This window comes from Lissotriton helveticus, chromosome 6 (assembly GCF_964261635.1).
Source record: "Lissotriton helveticus chromosome 6, aLisHel1.1, whole genome shotgun sequence".
NCBI classification, from domain to species: domain Eukaryota; kingdom Metazoa; phylum Chordata; class Amphibia; order Caudata; family Salamandridae; genus Lissotriton; species Lissotriton helveticus.
In genome coordinates, this window is record NC_136067.1 from 884,144,278 (window position 1) to 884,166,096 (window position 21,819).

Genomic DNA, 21,819 nt, shown 5'->3' on the forward strand with positions numbered 1-21,819 from the left:
CGCGGACGGGAGGCGACCACGGCGGAAAAGCTGCGGACTGAAAAAAGATCCCCCAGCCATCCTAATCTGGCGGGGGGTCTTTTTCAGTCCGCTGCGGTTGTCCCCCATCCTCCGGGCCGGCGGTGGTCTCCGCCGGCCCGGAGGATGCGGGAAAACCGCCATCATAATCGGCCCCTAAATTAGGATAGAAGGTGCTACATTTGGCTTCTTCATCAGCATCTCACAGCATCTCTCCCAGCAGCTTCTCCCGCTCACAGCATCTGGACTTCCCAATTCTAACTAACTAACTAAAGCTATCTCAATTATACCTTTTGTTCTTCATGTACCACCCATTAAAGTTTCAATATTTTAAAAGTATGAAATCTAATTGGTCAGGCAAGGGGGAAGATCATCACACCATGCTTACATATTATTAAATTCAGTTAAACCATTATTCACAACTCCATCCCCCTAATTTTTATTCAAAATGTTATTTAACACACACATTCATGTTTTAATTGCAACAATTTGTTGACAGTCTGAATACAAATCCACATTTCTTGAACTTTTCACCATCCATTCCCAGGGTAGGAAACTTCGCGACCTTGGCTTTCATTCAACATCATTCTTCATGCATGCGCAGTAAAGATTTCCCCGTTTAGAGCCATATTAGTCCTTCGTTCATGTTATTCTCGTTAGTATGCACATAAGTAAGCTTCACTAACCCTCGTATTCATGTGGTGCGCATTAATTTCACACAAAACATTTTCATAACTTGTTAGTGAATTAAAGGAGCGGATTGCTTCAGAGCAAGTCTCTTTTCTGTGAGTCCTTGATCCATCTGAAGTGTGAGGTAAAGAAGGGGCAGGGAGCAAGGCTGCACTCCCAAGGCATGTCAGGAAGCTGATCCCCATGAGAAGCTTGGTTGAGATGTGCAGAAAAGGAGGGTCTCCAGACATCGAAGTGACTTGAAATTAATGCAAAAACTCGGGGGATGGGTTCCAGAAAGGTATTTTCAGCATCGTGCTGTCTCAATGATAATGGCGGGCGCAACAATAGGAGCTGGGAAGAAAGGGAAGAGTGCTTGGGCACACACAATTAAAGAAAACATGGGAGCGTTACTGCGGAAAAAATAATAGAAAAACATATGAAATACAAAAAAAGCAAACCGTTATATCAGTAATGCACATATAGTCCAGCGTAACCAGTGAGAAAATATACTTGTCTCTGAGCAGCATGAAAGGAGGGCTGCTTGGAATTAAGTTAAGTATAATAGTGGTGCCCCTCATTCCTGATTGGTGCACCGTGCTACTACTGTTTATCATTCCTGCTGTTCTTTTGTCTCAGGGATATGTAGTTCTATTCATTCTTGACTGCTGCTATTCAATTAAGCAAGAGAAAACATAATATGAGCCTCCAGTCTTGCCATATAATTAGGGAACTCTTCGCTCTCTAGCTAAGAACTGCAACTTCCCTAATACCCTTCTGAAATCACCCCTAAATAAAATCACCCAATAAATTAGGGGAGACTACTGTTCCTATGATTTATATCTAGATGGTACCAGAATACTGTAGCCCAAATATCGTTGGACAAAAATATTGTTCCCTAAGTATTGTTTACAAAAATATGACACTAGTGCAGTTATTAGAAAATCTGGACCCAAAATGGCGATATTTTTGTAAACAATATTTAGGCCATGGTATTTTGTTAGGCAATTTTTTTGTTAATACTGTTCTGATATGTAGCCTTTGTAACATGTGAATACATGTATTACATAGATAGATACATTTTCACTACCAATAAAATATACTTTATTTAATTATGCTCGAACCAAATTGAATGATAAACCATTGCAACAACTGTCAGTGCTTTCCATATTGTTCACCTAATTGCAATTGACCATATAGCTGTTGAATATAGTTGTTGACAGTACACCATAGTAAATATTTAGTACATTTTTAAAAGTTAAAAGTATATGTCTGTTGTCTTGCACTTATTCTTTTTTTTTTTTTTTTTTGCTGTGGAGGCTGTGTGTGCACATGATTTATAAGAGCTACACACTTCTCCCTGGAACTCAAATACTAGGGGAACTTATCAGGCAAGGTAAGCTCTACCTGCATTTGGGTTTTGAAGATATATGCACTTTTGTACACATCCCACATTTTTATAGTGTATAGGTATGGCCGTATGTCAGTAAATAAATAGTGATTAGGAGATTTCACTTATTGCGGCCTTGTGCTAAGTCATTCTTCATGAGCAAGGTTTTCATCTGCACCTCAGCCAGTGGGTTCTCGAACAGGTCTAACTCATGGCAATGGAAACCATCTGATCCTGGAAACAATCTCATCCTGGAAACCACCTCATCCTGGAAACCATCTCATCCTGAAAACAATCTCCTCCTGGAAACCATCTCATCCTGGAAACCATCTCATCCTGGAAACCATCTCATCCTGAAAACAATCTCATCCTGGAAACCATCTCATACTGGAAACCATCTCATACTGGAAACCATCTCATACTGAAAACCATCTCATCTTGGAAACCATCTCATCCTAGAAACCATCTCATCTTGAAAACAATATCATCCTGGAAATCATCTCATCCTGGAAACCATCTTATCCTGGAACACCATCTCATCCTGAAAACCATCTAATCCTGGAAACCATCTCATCCTGGAAACCATCTCATTCTGAAACCCATCTCATCTTGGAAACCATCTCATCCTGAAAACAAAATCATCCTGGAAACCACCTTATCCTGGCAACAATCTCATCCTGAAAACCGTCTCATCTTGGAAACTATCTCATCCTGGAAACCATCTCATCCTGAAAACAATCTCATCCTGGAAACCATCTCATCCTGAAAACCAACTCATACTGAAAACCATCCCAGCCATGTTTGACTCATGTTTTAGTTTGGTGGATCCAGTATTACTCCGGACTGAATATACCCCTTTAGTCAACACGTCGTCCTGCTCAGGGAGTGGAAGTCTCCTTGACTGTTTAGCATCTTTAACAAGTGTTGGCGAACAGAATAGTTCAAAAGCTATCCATTTGAAGGGCTTGCTGCTCCTACTTGACATCTTCTTGCACCCAATAAAAAACAAGGCTCTTCAATCTCTATGTAACTCCGCTGGCTAAACTCGTCAGGAGGCATGGCTTTGCTCTGGTCTCATATGCCGATGACACACAACTCGTCATCTCCATTCTCAACCGGCCAGAGACCACAGCAGCCAGGTTCCATATCTGCCTCACTGAGATTATGACTTGGATGAATCAGAACCATCTGAAAATAAATACAGACAAGACCAAGGTGATGGAATTTGGGACGGGTCAGCCCCTTTGGAACCAATCCTGGTGGCCTCCGGAAGCTGGAGAATGCCCCTTGCCAGTACAGAAGGTCAGAAATCTGGGGGTCATCTTCGATAGCAAACTGAATTTTTGCTCTCAGATAAACAGCCTGGTATCTTCGTGTTTTTATCTCTTAAAAACTCTGGGAAAAATCTTTCCTTATATTCGATGAAAGCTACAAAAAGCTGTGTTGGTCGCTCTTTTCTTATCCAAACTGGATTATTGCAATGCCCTATTCATGGGAATTGATAAATATCAGCAGCAAAAACTGCAGTCTTTGCAAAATGCTGCAGCGAGGCTCCTTCTGGGTATCAAGAAACAACAAATAACTGTGGGTCTAATGATACGTTCAGAACATGCTATGTATGTATGGCTATGTGTCTGCTGCTACTGTTTAAGTAGAGGACAGACTGGACAATCAACCACTGTGAAAAATGTCCATCAGTTACTCATTTTCGGGCTCCCAGTACATCATTTGGTCTACTCCACAGTAGTATGACCACCACTCTATCCCCATAGATGTATATCGGAGAAGTATAGTGGTGGATGAATGTCTGGTAGGTTTTTTTTATAAATATTTGTGAGTAACGGAAAGCAGTGCATAAAAAATAAGTGCGAAGGGGAAAATATAAGTATAAGATTAGATAGTGCATACAAACATTACTTTATTCTAAGGTCATGCACCTCCAATGTTAAAAACAACAATAGTGCAAAAAAGTCAGATGATTCAAACAAATAACTTCTGACTGGGCTATCTGGTCGACATGTTTCTGCGGGTAAAGGTCATAAATTGAACCAACCGCTTCCTCAGGACCCATAAACTTAATTGCTACTGCATAACGTGATAATGTGTGAAAACAACAGGACATTTGTGAACAGAAAAAAGTGTCACCTGTACACTTCCATTTTCCTCCTATGAAAGTCCGGTTGAAATAAAGCCAGCATGTCAACATGTAATGAAATATAAACAATAATAACACCTTCATTAGTAAGGGCTATACAAGCGATATTGCTATCATCATATCAACACTGTATCTGGGTCAAATGACCCTAGTATGAATCACATTGTATCTAGAATCAATGCCTCACCTTAATTTGTAAGGGGAATTGCCTCACCTCACCTGGCAAACAGCTCAGGAAAATGAAGCCCCGCTCTAAAAATGCAGAAAATGTATACAAAGATCAATATTAAAAAACCTGTGTCGGGTCAAGGCAGAGACAAACCAGTGGGATGCTCGGAGGCAAGCCACTGGGGGTCAATTGTCTTATCATTCCAAAGATTAGTTCCAAACTAATGGGCCACATGGTTAATTACAATAGTGTCAGGCATCAGATGTTAAGAATAGCCAGTAATTACATCTTGCTATTATTCCTAGATGTCTGCCCTTTGCCTGTTGAGCCAGTTTGACAGATAGATAAAGCGCATCCATGTCTAGCTTATGGGCAATCAGGTCTGCCGTCTGCGGTCAGAAGATAGAAAAATATGCTTTTCTGAACGCGCGCTGTGAATAACAGGACGCGTTCAGGCGCTGAATCTCAGCGCACTTGGTATAAAACCGCTCGTCACAGTCTGAGCCTAAGTGAAACATGCAGACGCGCTCGCATTCAATAAAAAGCGTCTAGTCCATACCACTAATGAGTTAAAACATAGCCCCTCCTGCGCCCTCACCTCTCCGTCGGTACTTCAAACAGTCAGCCGAGCTGTTTGGGGAGGTGCCGACGGGGGGGAGCGAACATTGCCTTATTGGTTCTGGGCCGGTGACGAGTGTCACGTGGACGGCACCAGAAACTACCCGAGTAGATGGGAAATGTAGTCATTACGCCTCACGCATGCGTGCTCTGGCGCGCAGCAGAAACTACACACGCACATGGGGAATGTAGTTTATGAACGACAACCACTCATGTTGTGATTATAGAACTACACAAGGATGGTTAATGTAGTTCAGCACCACCGCGAATAAAAGAGTCAGTGTATTAACATTTTAGCGCGTGTGGAATATATAAGTGCTCAAAGGGATACTGAAACTGCCCAAGACCATACCAGAACTATAAATGTTGCTGGAAGATGTAGTCTCAAAGCCTCTGGCGCGCAGCAGTTGACAACCGCACGAACAGCGGGGGAAAGTAGTTTATTGCAAGACTACCAAGTGCTATGTAATTATAGAACTACAAACAGTCGGGAAATGTAGTTCGGGACCACCGCAAATACGCGGGTCAGTGTATAAAATATAAGTTCAAATGGTTTAGCAGCGCGTATCAAATACCCAAGCGCTCAAGATGATGCTAATCATAAATGGAAGGAATGTCATCAGTACTTCCTAAATCTCACAGCGAGCACCCTCAGGAGTCAGAAACTGCATGACACTGTCCCAGTGGGAAGGAGTCGGTGCGCAGATAATGTAGATTATTACTTAAACCTCAGGATTCCAGCAGGAGGCCAGTCAGTCAAATGCCTTCACAGTCAAACCAGTATTCATGTGGTAATAATAGGGGAGCATTGCTACAGTGTCATCCAAGGGATGTCTTCATTAAGCCCGCCTTTGTCGCAGTTGAGCTTATACACCCATTTCTGCTCGATCTTGAACAAGTATCTTGATATATCTGTAATATGCATGGGAATATTGGGTTGTTCCAGAACGGTCCATTCAAAGTCCGTAGGCTTGTGCCCCACTTGGATGAAATGATTTGTCAGTCTGGTCGATTGTTTTTTACATCTTATCGTACTCTTATGTTCAGAGATCCTTGTTCTGATCTTCCGAGTGGTCATGCCGACATATCTCAGTGAGCATGGACAAGTGATAAGGTAGATGAGATTGCTGCTATTGCAGTTTGTGAACCGCTTTTGTTCCCACTCACGGTTCGTTCCTATGTCGATCGTGGAGGAGTGTCTTGTCTGTGGGCACGCAGCACAGTTGCCACACGGGTGATGTCCTGTCACAGGCGGCAGATCCCAAATTGTCCCAACTTGGTGGATTTCTTTAGGTGGAGGTCTGGTGTGTACCAGCTTGTCCCTTAAACTAGCTGCTCTTTTAAAAGCAAATAGTGGTTGAGGTAACGAGTCTTTACCAGTGTTCAAGATCCTCCAATGCTTTTGTACTATCCGTTGGATTGCATTAGATCTTGTACTGAAAGTATTTACGAAAGTCATCCTTTCGTTCTTGACCTTGGGAACCGGTGGTTCCAGTAGAGCTTCCCTGTTATTATTAGCCGCTCTCTTCATCGAGCGTTTGATCAGTCTCTTAGGGTAACTACGTGCAGTCAGCTTCAGCGCCAAGTCAGCTGAATGTTTTATGGAATCCTCTTTAGTTGTACAGTTCCGCTGTACTCGCAGAAACTGTCCGTAAGGTAGATTATCGCGTAGCGATTTCGGATGACAACTGGTATATTGCAGTAAGGAATTGCGAGCCATCGGCTTTCTATATAATTCCGATTTCAAACCCTGTGGTGTTGCAGTGATCAAAAGGTCTAAAAACGCCAATGATTGTTGGCTGCTTTCCAATGTGAAGCGTAGATATCTGTTCTGGTCATTCAACCACCTGTGGAACGCTTGGAGTGAGGACTCATCTCCTCGCCAAATCACCAAGATGTCGTCAATATATCTCTTCCACGAACATATTGATGTTGAAAAAGGGTTGTCATTGTTCAAGACACAGTCTTGTTCGAACTTGTGCATATAGAGATTAGCCAAGGACGGAGCAAAAACGCTGCCCATACTTGTCCCGGACGTCTGTAAGTAGCACTGGCCCTCGAATTCAAAAAAGTTCTCCTTCATGGCTATTGTAGCCAGATCCATAATCAGGGAGATGGGTGTCATTGAGTCCCACGTTTGTTCACCCAGTAACATCTCTATCGCCTCAAGTGTTTCATTCTGAGGGATAGAGGTATAGAGTGACTCGACGTCAAAGGATACCAGGTGGTCTGTCAAGTTGTTGAATTCGAGGTCTGGTAGCAGTCTGAGTAGGTCCTTAGTATCTTGGAGGTAGGTGGGCATCAACTTCACCATGGGCCTCAGAAATACGTCCACGAAGGTAGACAGGGGTTCTAATATGGACCCAATCCCTGAAATGATAGGCCTTCCAGGTGGTGGTCTCCTAGCCTTATGTATCTTGGGCAGGATATAAAAGTACGGTTTAACCGGATGTTGAGTCGTCAAGTAGGCCGCTTCTTTGGTTGTTATCCAGCCTTCTGCCAGCGCCTCTTCAACAATGTGCCCAATGGTTGTCTTAAGTCTTTGTGTGGGGTCTTCAGTCAATAGCTGGTATGAACTTGTGTCTCCCAATTGGCGTAGACACTCCTCCCTATAGGTGGTTGTGTCCAGGATGACTGTGGCCCCACCCTTATCGGCTGATTTAATCGTGATTGAGCGATCATTAGCCAGGTCTTTAAGGGCGTGCTGTTCCAATTTAGAGATGTTCATAAATGGACTATGCGGCTGTTTGAAGAGTTCTTGTACATCATGCTGTACGGCTTCCTCAAAGGTGACTACTTTAGCTGGAACCATTGCTGTTTGAGGGCTAAAGGTTGATGGATTTTTAAGTCCCGTATTTACAGGGACAATATCTGTTTCTTCAGCCTTAGAGGAAAAAAAGAAATGTAGTCTAACCTTACGGAAAAATTTAGACATCTCAATTTGAGTCAAAAAGGGGTCTCCTGCATTAGTACCCACAAAGCCAAGTCCTCGATTCAGTACTTTCTCTTCTAGTGGGGTTAGGTTGCGCGAGCTGAGATTCACTACGAGGCTGGTCCCGTGCTCTGACCCGCTTGTTCCTGGGGGACCTGCTTGCCGCTCCGGAGTCCCATTGCTTGTTGAGGGACATTCCATTGGACCTGACCTTGTCCTTGTCCTTGTGCTGTCCGGCGTCTTCCGCGGGACCTCCCCCGGCCAAACCCTAAAAAAGGCATGTTCTGGCCTGGATAGTATGGTACGGGTCCAAACGGTCCCATCTGTTGCGGGACCTGAGGGGGCCCTTGCATCCAAGGATTAGGTGGCCACCAGGGGTTAAACTGGCCCTGATTGTAATTCTGTCCCCCTCTTTGTTTCCACTGACCTCTCCCTCTTGGTTTAGTTGCTGAGTTGCTTTGATTGGAAGAGTCAGAATCAGTTGAATTGTCAGATGAAGATGTCCCATATGTGGAGCCTCCTGTTCTCCCATTACGATTGAATGGTGTCGGAACGTAGTTGGCACTGGTATAAGGATAAACTTTCTCCTTAGAGAACTTCTCTAGATCCTTCTTACATTTTTCTAATTTGGAAAATAAGATGTTGTCTTTGAAATCCTTATTAGATTTATTGTTTTCATCCAGTTGTTTGGTGAAAAGTTTCCCAGTTATGGTTGTTTTGATTTGGCCTTCAAGCAGTTGGATCTCGATCATTATTTTATCTGCAGCTTTTTTTGCAGTCTTGATTATTAGGACCAGCCAATCCCTCGTGCATTTCCACGCAATGAGGTACCAGTCTCTAAGGAAGTCAGGATCATCTAGAAAAAGCCTCGGTGAATTTACAACAATAAGGCCCGTTGGTGCTCCGTTCCCTCTGAGATACTCCGCCATGGTGATACCATGAATACATATGCGGGAATGACTTTTCTTCAGAGACAAAATCTTAGGCCAGCCATCCTGACTAGCATCCTGAGGTTTGGATATATTATCCAGCATGCTAGGGTTGTCGTCTAATATCGACTGTATTTCCGCTTCATCGAACGCTAGGCCCAAAATGGATGCCATTGTTCTCGACAAAATGGAGGGATAAGAACAAAAGTGTTCCGCCTATACCGTGACACAGATAGTTAACAAAGACTTAGTCGCCTCAACCTCACATTGGAGGTGGGCAGTGATATATTGATTTATCACCTAAAAACATGAACAGTAGCAGCAGACACATAGCCATACATACATAGCATGTTCTGAACGTATCATTAGACCCACAGTTATTTGTTGTTTCTTAGTACTTGTTCTTGGGGGTTATAACTGTGCCCGGGTCTTTAAATACTTCCCTTTGAACCCTTAAATAATTGTTTGTTGATTGTTGTCCTTCTGGGTATCCCCAGAGGTCAGCCAAACCTCGGCCGGCATTAAAATGCTGCATTGGCTGCCAGTCAAACAGCGCATTGAATTTAAAACCCTAACTCTGGTGCATAAGGCACTTCATGGCACCGGTGCTGAGGATCTCCAAAATATTTTTACACCTTATGTCCCAACTCGTAATCTTAGGTCAGCTAGTTGTGGCCTCATTAAAATTACAAAAGTAAGGCGGGCGACATGGGGGGCAGAACAATCACGCACTGTGCAGCAAAACTGTGGAACAAACTGCCGCTCCCCCTGAAGCTTCAATCGAATCCACAGATTTGTAGGAGGAATCTCACAACCTGGCTGTTTCCAGCCCTCTAGGCCTGACTCATGATCACCCTCTCCAACTACACTTCCCAGCGCCAAGATGCCTCGGCATTCGAGCATTTTATAAGCACATTAACATAAAACATGAAGATACAAAGGGAGTCACTGCACTGCATAAAAACTGGTAAAAGGGCCCCAAATGACCAAAACAGTCAGACTGTGGAAATCATCATGAATAATAGGTATTCCAGGCAGTAACTCTCCCAGACAAGCCCCAGCGAATACCTGTGCCCTGTCAATACATTCAAGTCGACCTATATATCTAATGTGGCCAGATAACTTTTGCACATTGGATTTACGAGAATGCTTTTCTCTGCTATACTTTATTTTATGAACATTGCCACAAAGCACACAAAGCCTTGGAAATTACCTTACAGCTGGTAGTTTTCCCCAAAAGAAAAAGTTGTGCACCAGTCTTATGAAGGGATCTAACACCGTAGGACATTCTTTTTGCTGCTAGCGTTTTTAAAAAAAAGCCCTTTGGAAACTTCGCAATTTTATGAAGTTCCAAATTGTGAATGACTTTTCCCTAAAAGCCAGGCACTAGTGCCCACATGCAACAAAGTCAATTGCATTCGCAAACGGTGCGAATCTCAATTTTCGGCCGTTTGCGAATGCAATTGACTAATTTGGAATGCATCATGCATTTCGCAATTTTAGGAATCGCAACCATGTTGCGATTTCTAAAATTGCGATTGCATTTAAGAAATCGCAATTTCAGATTTCTTAAATGCAATGCATGATCATTTTTAAATTGCGAATTCGCAAATTGGAAGGGGTAAATTAGCATGAAGTTGAACTTCATGCTAATTTACCGAAAACTTTCAAACATGCACAAGTTACATATTTGAAAGTTTTAATTTACACACACACATGTCCTTGGGGCATGTATGTGTGTAAATTTGCATTTCTTTGAGACATTATAACCTAAGCCTTCTGTGTAGCTCGACTACGCTGGGCAGTCTGTCTGCAGAGTTTTTGCAGGTAAAACTCGTGCCTAAGAGGGAGGAGTTTTTGGACTTAATACAGCCTCCCCTCGCAAGAAAACTTTACACACAGTTAAGACATGGTTGTCTACCTGTTGGGGCATTTACTTGCAAATGGAATGGACGAGAAGAGGGAATCTGCCCAGTTTGTAACAACACCAAAGAGGATACTGTCCACGTCTTATTCTTCTGCCCAGCCTACAGTACAATAAGGAGATGTTGGTTGGCACCGCTATGCAGAAACCTTGGTTTAAGACAATGTGCTCAAGCTGTTAGAATTTTACGATATGATACCTCCCCCTCTATTGTGTTTGCGGTATCCCGTTTTTTATATGGTATGTGGTGCAGAAGGCTTACTTTAATGAATTGCAACAATTTGTGATTAACTGGGATGTTTGATACCTGCACCTTGATATCTTACTGTTTAATAACTTTTTAACCATGTATTTTATAATTACTTATGTATTTTATTCCGTGTATGTATATATTTTATTTGTGCTTTTATGGTCTACGACCGCAATAAAGTTATCAAGAGAGAGCATTTAAAGTTAAATTTCAGGGGTACTGGGAGGGGTTCTTTGGACCCCCCCTGCACCCTTGAAATTGCATTCACATTTTGCGAATTCGCAAATTGAAAATCACAAAATGTGAATGCCTTCCCATTCATTCCTATGGGCCTTTTGGCCCATACAAATCAATGGGAAGCTTTTCCTTAATTGCGATTCGCAAATTGTGAATCGCAATTAAGGAAAAATAAGGAATCGCAAAAAAAGTTGCGATTTTTTCATGCATTGCCGTTTGCGATTTCTAAATTGCGATTCCTTATTTTTCGCAATTTAGGAATCGCAAACGGAAACGTTGATGCATGTACCCATAGGTGCACTGTGAGTAGGTTTCTTTCTTCAGCATTGCAAAATCTTGCCTTGCAGATAACTGAGAGCCTGATGATGAAGGCATGTTATGGTCACAAAGCCTGTGACTCATAAAATTATAAGGTTTGTGACTGCAAAATGTCTTTTTTGATGTATTAAACCCATTTTGCGATCCGGTAGCATGTTAGAATAGGATAACATATCGCTACTTGAAAAAGACATCTTTAGGTCATACCGTTTAAATAGCAGTTTTTATGGTACGTATTAATGTTTTGAGACCGATATCTAATTGCAAAACAGGGAAACGTTACAGACTACAGTTGAGGTGGTGACACATATGCAAAAGGAAAGGAGTCCTTTTGGGCCTCCTTTGAGAATGTCAAAAAAGTTTGTTGGAGAGTATTCCATGGGACCACTCCCAATTCTCAAACAAACCACAAAAAAAACCTTTTCTATTTAAATGTCATGGTTGAAAATGAGTTGGAGTTTAAAAAAAAGTGTACTTTATTTAAATGCGATCACCGACATGGCGGACTGCTAGCCAGATCTGTAGTGAGTCACAATTTGCTACCTACCCTTTCAATATTGATGAGGTAGGACTTACTGACCTATTAGAATAGAGGTCAGTTCACAAAATGTGTTTCAGTTTGCACAATTGGCGACCCCTTTTTGTGAATGGAAATTTCATATCAAGCCCTAAATTTCCTACATATATTGTCTGTAATCCCCCAAGAGGGAATGCTTCTGCATATCAGCCAGTCTCTTTATCTGAACTAAGTTAAAAAGGAAAGTGTTGGATAGATGCTTTTACTGACACAATTAAATGTCTTAATAATGTAAAGTGCTAATGCGTGACATGCAGTACACCTGCCTGCACTGCTTTGTGACTATTGAACTTTCAAATAGAGCACCTTCCTGTAATTCTTTGTGACTACTGGACGTCTTCCAAGAAGAATAACATCTAACTTGAAGTTAATTTTAACCCGCATGTGGGACTTAATGAAAAGGTGAGAGACATACACAGACATTCATTTCTGAATGTGCTCCGTTCTAGACATATAATGTTCATTTCTTACCAGCAGCACTTCACTCAAGGTGGCAGAGCAATTCGTGTCATAGTTATTCTTTTTTTGAGGAAAAAGATGGTTTGATTTGCATACAATTGTATTTTCTTTTATTTCAAGCACTTTAGTTTTGTCATTCGAGTTCAGTGTTTAATTTACCCAAATATAATGTGTCTTTGTTTTTAGCACAATTCTTACATGTTCTTGTTCTTCAGTAAGTTTACCCTAGCTACCATGTTCTAATGTGTTTAGAGGTGTAAAAAGCTCATAGCAGAGGCTAATATTGTTGGTTTGTCTCCTGAAGTAAACTCTATCATTAAGTGCTAGCATAATGCCCCAAAAGATGTTGAGCTGTTTCTACGAAGATCTATTGTGGTTTGATGTCCCAAGTACGTTTTCGCAAAAACAACTCCAACTTTGGCGTGTTTACCATCCATTATCAGAAGTCCAGACAGAAAGCACACAGATTAGACAAATAAGCATCACTTACTTTGGTTGAGCTTGTAGTTACTACACAAATTGCTCCTCAAAGGGCCTTGAGGTGTTGACAGATCAACAAGGCCCTTTGTGTGCGCTTCCAACTGTGATGTTACTGGCCAGTTTGGAGGTGGGTTAGGTCTGGCATAACTTCCTTTTCTGATTAGCTGGAGAGATAAGTGTGTAACCTTATCCGAAAAACCTCTTCAAGATGGAGGAAATATAATGCAAGTGTAGGTAATGTGTTTAGTATTTCAGAATCTGACACCACCACCAGACTGGTGCGTCAAACGAGCACACCGAACGAAAACACCTTTTAATATGAGTTTCAAAGGTATCGCCAATACATTAGCACCAATATGGAAACATATATTCATGTGCCACAGACAGAATTGTGCATTTTTTTGGGGGTTACTGAAGACGGACAGGCTTCCGCAGGTGTGTTTCTTTTCACTTTTGGTCATGAGACAGGCCTGCGTAAGAAAGCCTTTTTTTCTGGGAGTATGCTATGGTTGCACACACTGAGGTGTGGAAAACAAACGAATGCACAGCCATACATTACTCACGATGAAGCCCCATGAGCACCTTAGCAGATGAGGTGAGGAGCGTTTGAGGCAAGAGGCATTTGCCTGGAGAAGAATTGTAAAGGGGAGGTAGTGAAGCACAATCAGCTTGGCCCCCATGAAGCTTTCCACCTGCTTGTGTCTGTTAGGCTTGTATAATGTCAAAGGAAACCTTAACAGATAAATGCATTTAAAATAATAATTTATGGAGAAGCTGTAGCAACAAATGCTTCAGGATGTTAAAACAAAACTGTCAAAATTACATTTCCGTACAATTAATTTCAATGTATTTCTTTCATTCCTCCTCTCCTAAACATTACCCAACCTCAACCCTAAACTTAATTCAAAAATGTTTACCAATGCTTCGGAGTTCCCTTGTCGTAACCCTAAAAATCGCCCAGACCATAGCTCGAATACTCATTGTCATTTTAAGATGTTTTGGAGGAGGGCATAAGACATATATTTGTGGGCCCCTTTTCGGGACAACTTTGACTTTTACAACTCATTTTCTGCTCAAGGTTGCATGATGACAAACAAGCTTTCTAAAGTGGGTTCATACAAAAACAATTTGAAAAATGTTGCTACTAGGCAGCCGCGGCCAGCAGAGGGAGTACCTGAAAGGCGGTGACTTGGGGAGGGGGAGGGGCAGGGTGGGGGGTAGTAATGTATGGATTACGGAGTTTTACAGGTAAGTAAATATTTAAATAAATAAAACAAATTTTGTTGTGCACACTGCATCACCAAATGCGATGCAGTGCGCGCAACGAAATATGTTTTATTTATTTAAATGTTTACTTACTTGTAACACTCTGTAATCCATACATTACTACCCCCCACCCTGCCCCTCCCCACGTCACCGCCCTGCAGGTACACCCACTGCCGGCTGCGGTTGCTACTAGGGCCACAGAAAAACTCAAGACGATACCGAGCAAAGAGAGACAAAGTCAGAGGTACAAGTTGGTCGAGGGAGGAGATAATTTGAGATATATAAATAGATAGAGGTGAAGAAAGAGACAAAGACAATTTACCCTAGGGAGGCTAGGAAGGTAAAGGCCTTGGGCAATTGCCTACTTTGCCCATGCCTTGAAACTTCTCTGCTAATGCTATGTACTCAGTTAGGAACAGTTTAATAAAATGTGAGCCAAATTGTGAAGGTTTCAGCTAAGCGATAAAGCACAATTGTGCTCTTCCAATTGTAGGGGAACATTATAATCACAAGTAGTTCACACCTACACGTATATTCCTTTGTTGTGTTAAAATTGGGTTATTAGAATGTGCAATGTAATAATGTGCAAAGTGAAGTGATAGTTATGATTTTGTACAACGTGAAGGAATAGACATTGTGATCAGTTCCTATTTAATGAAGCGTTAATGTTTTGAATTTACATGTGACTAATGAGAATTAATTAGTCATTATGTTACACATTGATTTAGAGGTGCACAGTAATAATGTTCATGTAAGTGTGTGCCTAATGAAATCGCATATTGATTCTTATGTTAGCCGATTCTGTAGGCTTCATGTGTATTTCTCCCTGGCCCTCAAGATGGGTTTGTTTGCAGAATTCATGTGCATGCAGAATCTGTTCTTGCAAATGTTTCTGTTGCAGGTGGAAGAAAATCCTCTTTGTTAGTTAGTATAGCCCTTTTATTTTAGGAGCTAGGCTCGGGGAGGAGAGGATACATTTGAACCAGTGGAACTGATAACGTGGAAAGGTGTTCATTCTGACTGGAGACGGCCTGGCAATCAAGGTCACTGAGCAAGAACCTAGGAGCATTGTTACGGCATGGAAAGTTACCTAGGAGGAGGTGTCCATCTGGATGGGTTGATCACGTGATGTGATGATGAGTGTGTCCTACGATTTTTGTGTTGGGGTTAATGACAGAGTCTGGGGGACTTCGGCCCAGGATCGCAGAGGCCAGAGCATTTTAGAACGAGCTCTGTAGCTTTGTGCTACCCGACTCTTCAATGTGAGTGTGCTTCTTAGGAAGTCGTAACACGCTACCACCTTTTTTCCGTGCATGCCTGGGGAATGCTAAGTAGGGATGCCACAATAGTGGTACTGTAGGGACAGAATAATTCTTTTTAATTATGAACCTCCAATGAAGAGAACTATTGGTGTTGGCACAGTAATCTTTTGCGTAAAACTATTGGAGTTGGTCATCTTGTGCGTGTTGCACCATCAACATTTTGCTCGTAGGTTTGACTTTGTATTAGAGCCCATGAATTTTTACACCCTCGTCTTGAAGTGTTTGTATGTTGAACTTTTCCTGGCTTTGTAATAAACCAATGGATTTGAAGTCTGTGTTCCTTTAGCACTATGGGACAGGGGTCTTGGGTGTAGGATGTGACAACTCTATAACAATGTGATGTTGTGATTAATGTTAGTTCTTTGCCTGATATCCACTATTAAAAGATGAAAAAGTTTAATGCTTCAAGCAGAAGCGTGAGTCCTACAATTGAAACATGCCAACTCAAGCTGGAGTGAGTATGCGAAAGCCGTCATTGTCGGTAATCATGAGTTGGTGGTGCCGTAAGTTACAATGCAATGGTGATCAACAAGATAGTAAAAAACGCTACCTTTGGTAACGATTCTCTCATTTCACTTTTGAGTGTTTCTTGACAAAGTCCTGTATGTTTTTTTGTATTTAGAAGTTGGGTCCATGTTTGGCCACACAGCGGCTTCACAGTTTATTTCAAACACTGCTATTGCAGCAGCGACATTAACAAGGTAGCGTTTTTTTACCATGATGTTGATCACCATTGCATTGGTTACTGACAATGGTGGCTTTGGCATTCACACTCCAGCATGAGTTTGCATGTAGTTGTAGGACTCAGACTACTGCTTGAAGCACATAGGAGACTAATGGAGGTGTCCACTACCCAGATGCTCCATCCAACCAGGGTGGAGCTTCTTGTGATGATCATTGATCTGTTGTAGGTTCTACACATATATATTGGGCAATGTCCCTCTCGGTAGGAGGTTTATCATGTAATACTGTCAGATGTTGAATTTCTCTTCAAAATATTTTTTTTATATGTTTTTGATTATAGATACATGGATGAATCACATTGCTAGTTGCTTAAGACTAGCTCCCATATGAAAAATGTATTGTTAAAAAACTTAATTGTTAAAAACATTCATTGTCAAGGATCATGCCATTGCAATTCAATTGGCTTGATCAAGATTTTGTTTATGAGTAGAATAATGTGTAATATTATTGATGATTGATGATCAGAGTTAATGCTATTCCAGTTATTGTTCTAAAGATGATACACTCAAGATATAATTTGTTTTTACTCCCATCATTGGGAAGCAGTAGTACGCACTGTGTCTAGAGCATTCGTTCTAAGTCCGTTCTTAAAAGTATTGAGTCACGTTGGAGTGCAATACAACTCTTTCCATTCATATATCTACTTTTCCACCCACTCTTGTTGGGGTTGCACCACACAATGTCATTTGACGACATAGCACATATGATCAAAAACAAGGCAGAAACCAAACCGTATAGTGCTACGGAAGTTAATGATATTTATAACCTCATACGAGAAGTTAGGACATTTAACTCAATCCTCAGGACCAGTGACACAACAGCTTCGACAACTCAAATATCTGAAGCGCAGGGAGATAAATTAAAGATTACATGCAACAACTTTAGTTCAATATCACAGAACTAGCAGATACCTAGAGGTCTTCAGCTTACTATTAAACCAATGATGTGCAACTCAATAAAAATCTTACGGATAAATGGTATGCCATACTTAATAAATGTACTTTTTCAACTTTTACATTCAACATCTACCCGGCGCCGGGTAGATGTTGAATGTAAAAGTTGAAAAAGTGCCAATTGATTATGAATTGATAATCGTGATGATCGATAAGAAAGAATAAATTTTCATTTGAAATCAATACAAAACTTGCCATGAATTATTTATCGAAAGGATGAAAATGGGTTAAAGACCACACAGGTCTATGTATAAATGTGCACACCTCCACTTGCAAGCGGAATTTTCTCTTTCTCCATACTTCAGAAATTTGAAACTGAACACATTACATCCAAGGAAAGCTGGACAAAGAGACACATCATGTATCGACGACATATAGATGATATTTTTCTGATTTGGCATTGTGAACAAGAGGATTTGGAAGAACTTCGGACAAACCTCAACCACAAGAATCCCAGTATACAATTCACACACAGCATCGCCAAACGGAGCATCACTTACCTGGAGGTGGAAATCGCGCTCATGGGGACAGAGATGCATACTAAAGTTTTCAAAAAGCTCACTGACAGAAATAATTCACTATTGTACAGAAGTTTTCATCCATCAATCCTCAAAGAGCATTTGCTATTTTCTCAGTTCACCAAGATTAAACGCATAACATCAGATGAGGATCATTCTGCGTCCACAATTCGGTAATACAAAGAAGAAATCTTAACAGATGGTAATCCACAAGAGGTTCTAGACCAAGCGGAGTAATGAGTAAATGCAATAAATAGAGTAGATTTTTTGAGAAAGCAACCTAAAGTGACAAAAGAACGAGAGGTTTTTGTTTCCAAATCTTCCACCAAGTCCCCGATATTAGAAATATTATCCTCAGACGGTGGAAGTTACTACAGACAGAACCGGACCTTAGGGGAATATTTCCCAATCCCCCTTAATTTGCCTATAGAAGGTCCAAATATCTTAGGGAATTATTATCAAGACGAGAGGACGTGAATGAAACAGCACATAAAGGCATGAGGAAATGCCACAACTGTACACTTCATAATAATGTACTGGTAGTCAAGAGCATAGCACATTTATGGACAGGCAAGCAAATCAGTTTGAACCACACAACAAATTGTAACACACAAGGTGTAACATATGCCATTAAGTGCCCTTATGGGTTAATTTTATGTGGGCAAGACAGAAAGGAAGATTGCGACGAGAATCACAGAGCACAAAAGTTGCATTAGGACCAAGACTTTGAGCTCACCATTGGTGACTCATTGGGATGAGGGAAAACATACCATTGCTCTAGTTCACTTCAAGATTCCAGAGGTGGTGACACAGCAGTTAGATAAGGGTCATTTGAAGTTACTATCACAACGTGAAACCTACTGTATAAGGTTTTTGGATACTCTTATCCTGAAAGGGTTGAATGATAAATTAGAACTTTCCTACTTTCTCTAACAGTCTTACTAGTTCATATAATTTCAGCATAGTCACATCCTTCACCACTATCAGCTCAGACTTTTTGATTTCCATTGCTTTCCATACTGTTTCTTTTTTTTTTTATTGTTCTTTCACAGCAAAGTGCACACAAGAAAACAAATTCACAATTCCAATATTTTCCTGGGAGGTTACAAAAAAAAATATATATATATACTTAAAAGGGAATTACAGAGTAGATATCAAGTAGCGGATCAGTCCTCATAGTAATCCCGAAAAGCACTCCAGATTTTTATGCCCAGTCTTTTTTTCCTCAGCCCCTTAACAGAAAAAAGACCCCACTCCAAGTTATATAGACTGAGCATTTTAGCACGCCATTGATGGAAGTCCGGCGGTTTTTCCTGGAGCCAGTTCGTAGCAATGCATAGGCGTGCCACTTTCATAGCAAAAAATATAAAGTGGCGATGTTGAAATAACAATTCAGAAGGCCTGTCCTTCGGTATCTTTCCCAGTAATAACATTGCTGGTGTAATAGCTACAGGTATTCTAATAACCAAAGATAAAAAAAATTCAAGATCTAAAACGAAACGTTGAAGTTTAACACAACCATAAAAGATATGTACGTCCCCGGCATCATTTTCGCCACACCGAAAGCACTTGCCTTCGTTTCCTGCTCCCCATTTTGCCATTCGAATCGGAGTATAATATAAATCATACAGTGTCTTATAAAACTGAACTTTTAGGTTTGCTGACATTAAGGATTCCTTAGAGAGTATTAAAAGTTCTTCCAACTCTATTTCTGTGTCCGCTAATTCACCCATCCATTTTTGCTTCACTTTTTCCATATCATCGCTTCTACCAGCAAGTAGAAGTTGATATATCATACCAATTTTAACCGGCCTCCTAATTCCTTCTAAAATCTTGTTTTGCTGAAATATCTCTTTCCGTCGACATAGATAGTCTCGAAGTTGTAAGAATTTAAAGAAAACATTTCTAGGAAAAGAGTACTGGTCCGCCAATTCCTCAAAAGATTTACAGATCCCATCCTACTTGTACATGTCTCCTAACCACATTACCCCTTCCCGCTGCCAACTTAATGCCCTATCGTCCAGAAAGATACCTGGGAGGAGCCTATATGCGCTAAACGGCGTATAATAAGATATTTTCCCTATCGCCATTGTTTTCGTAAGCCATTTCCACACTTTAAAGGCACCTAGCACTACCTTAAAGCGAGTCCGCTTGTAGTAGCTCCCATCAATCTCCTTAACTAATAGTTGTTTTGCAAATGGGCCTAACTGCATTTCAAAGATGGTAGGGATAACAGCTACATCAGATCCTGTCTCTCCAGTGATCAAAACCCTCATCTTCAATAAAAAAACAAGCTATGTAATATAGAAAAAAATCTGGCACCCCCATACCTCCCCTCAAATACGGTAAAGTCATAAACTTTATTGCCCGTCTCGGCCTCCCTGGACTCCAGATGAATTTACCACATCTTGATTGTAGTGTCTGTATCTTATCTTTAGCGATTTCTAGCGGGATTGACCTGAATAAGTATAAGACTTTAGGTAATACATTCATTTTTACCACATTGGACCGACCAATAATACTCAGGTATAGACGTTCCCATGTGTCCAAAGATTTCCTAATTTTAGTCATCAAAGTAGGCCAGTTGGCCTCGACTAATTCAGTCATGTTTGCCCTCAATTGTATACCTAAGTATGTAACCTCTCTGACAACCCTATTATCCTGGCATACTACAGTCTCAGAGCAAAGGATCTGCGTTTTTGCTTCATTTAGTTTGTATCCAGTTACTCGCCCAAAATCCTTCGCCAACCGCTCAATTTCTTTAATTGCAGTGTCAGGTTTTACGGTTACCACCGCAATATCATCAGCATAGGCAAAGACTGAAAAAAAATACTCATCCACATGAAAGGGTGGAATCAAAATACTCCGAGCCAGTTGCTCAATAAAAGGGTTTAAGTAAAGGGCAAACAACAGAGGGGAGCAGGGACATCCTTGTTGTGTGCCACGTGTTATTTGGACAATGTCCGAAAGTAAGCCATGGCAGAGATCTTGGCCATTGGGTTAAAATATAAAGATTGTATAGCAATAATACATTTTTGGCCGAACCCCATTTTACCCATCAATTTCCATAAGTATGCCCATTGTACCCAGTCAAACGCCTTTTCTGCGTCTAACAAGATAAGGGCTAGATCAGTCTTTTTCACCATGGCAATATCAAATAAGGTAATAACCTTGTTAACATGTTCAGTTGTCCCTCTTTTAGGTATAAAGTCGTGTTGATGGTGTGAGACTAGGGAAACCATACACTCAGATAAGCGATTAGCTAGTATTTTAGAGTATATTTTATTATCGGCATTCAATAATGATATTGGCCTATAGGAACCAACTAGCTCTGGTTGCTTGCCCTTCTTACAAAAGACCGCTATAGTGGCATCCGCCCATGATCTTGGAGGAGAACCCATCTGCACAGCCTGCATCACTTCTAACAGCTCCTCCTTAATGTTGTTATAAAACTGTCTATATACCTCACTGGGTATTCTATCAGGGCCAGCAGCCTTTCCAGCAGAAAGGCTCTTAACCGATATCTCCAATTCCTCCTCCGTAATAGGTTCTTCCAGCGCCTGTGCCACTATTGGATCTAATCTTTTCAGCCCCACTTCCAATTCTTCTAGCCAATCTAATCCCTCATCATCCGCCCCTGTTTGCTGGGCATATAGTTCTGTATAAAATTGCTGAAAGATCTTAAGGATTTATTGAGGGTCAGAGTGTACCACCCCCCTAGCATCTATCATTTTCAGGATGTTACTAGCTGACTCCTTCATTCAATTGTACTGCCAACCTTCTTGCAACTGTTTCCCCATACTCGTGCTTTTCCATCCTAGATGTTAAATACCTCCTCACATTCTCAGCACTCCAAAATCCTAATAGTTTCGCTCTGTCTTTCGCAACCCT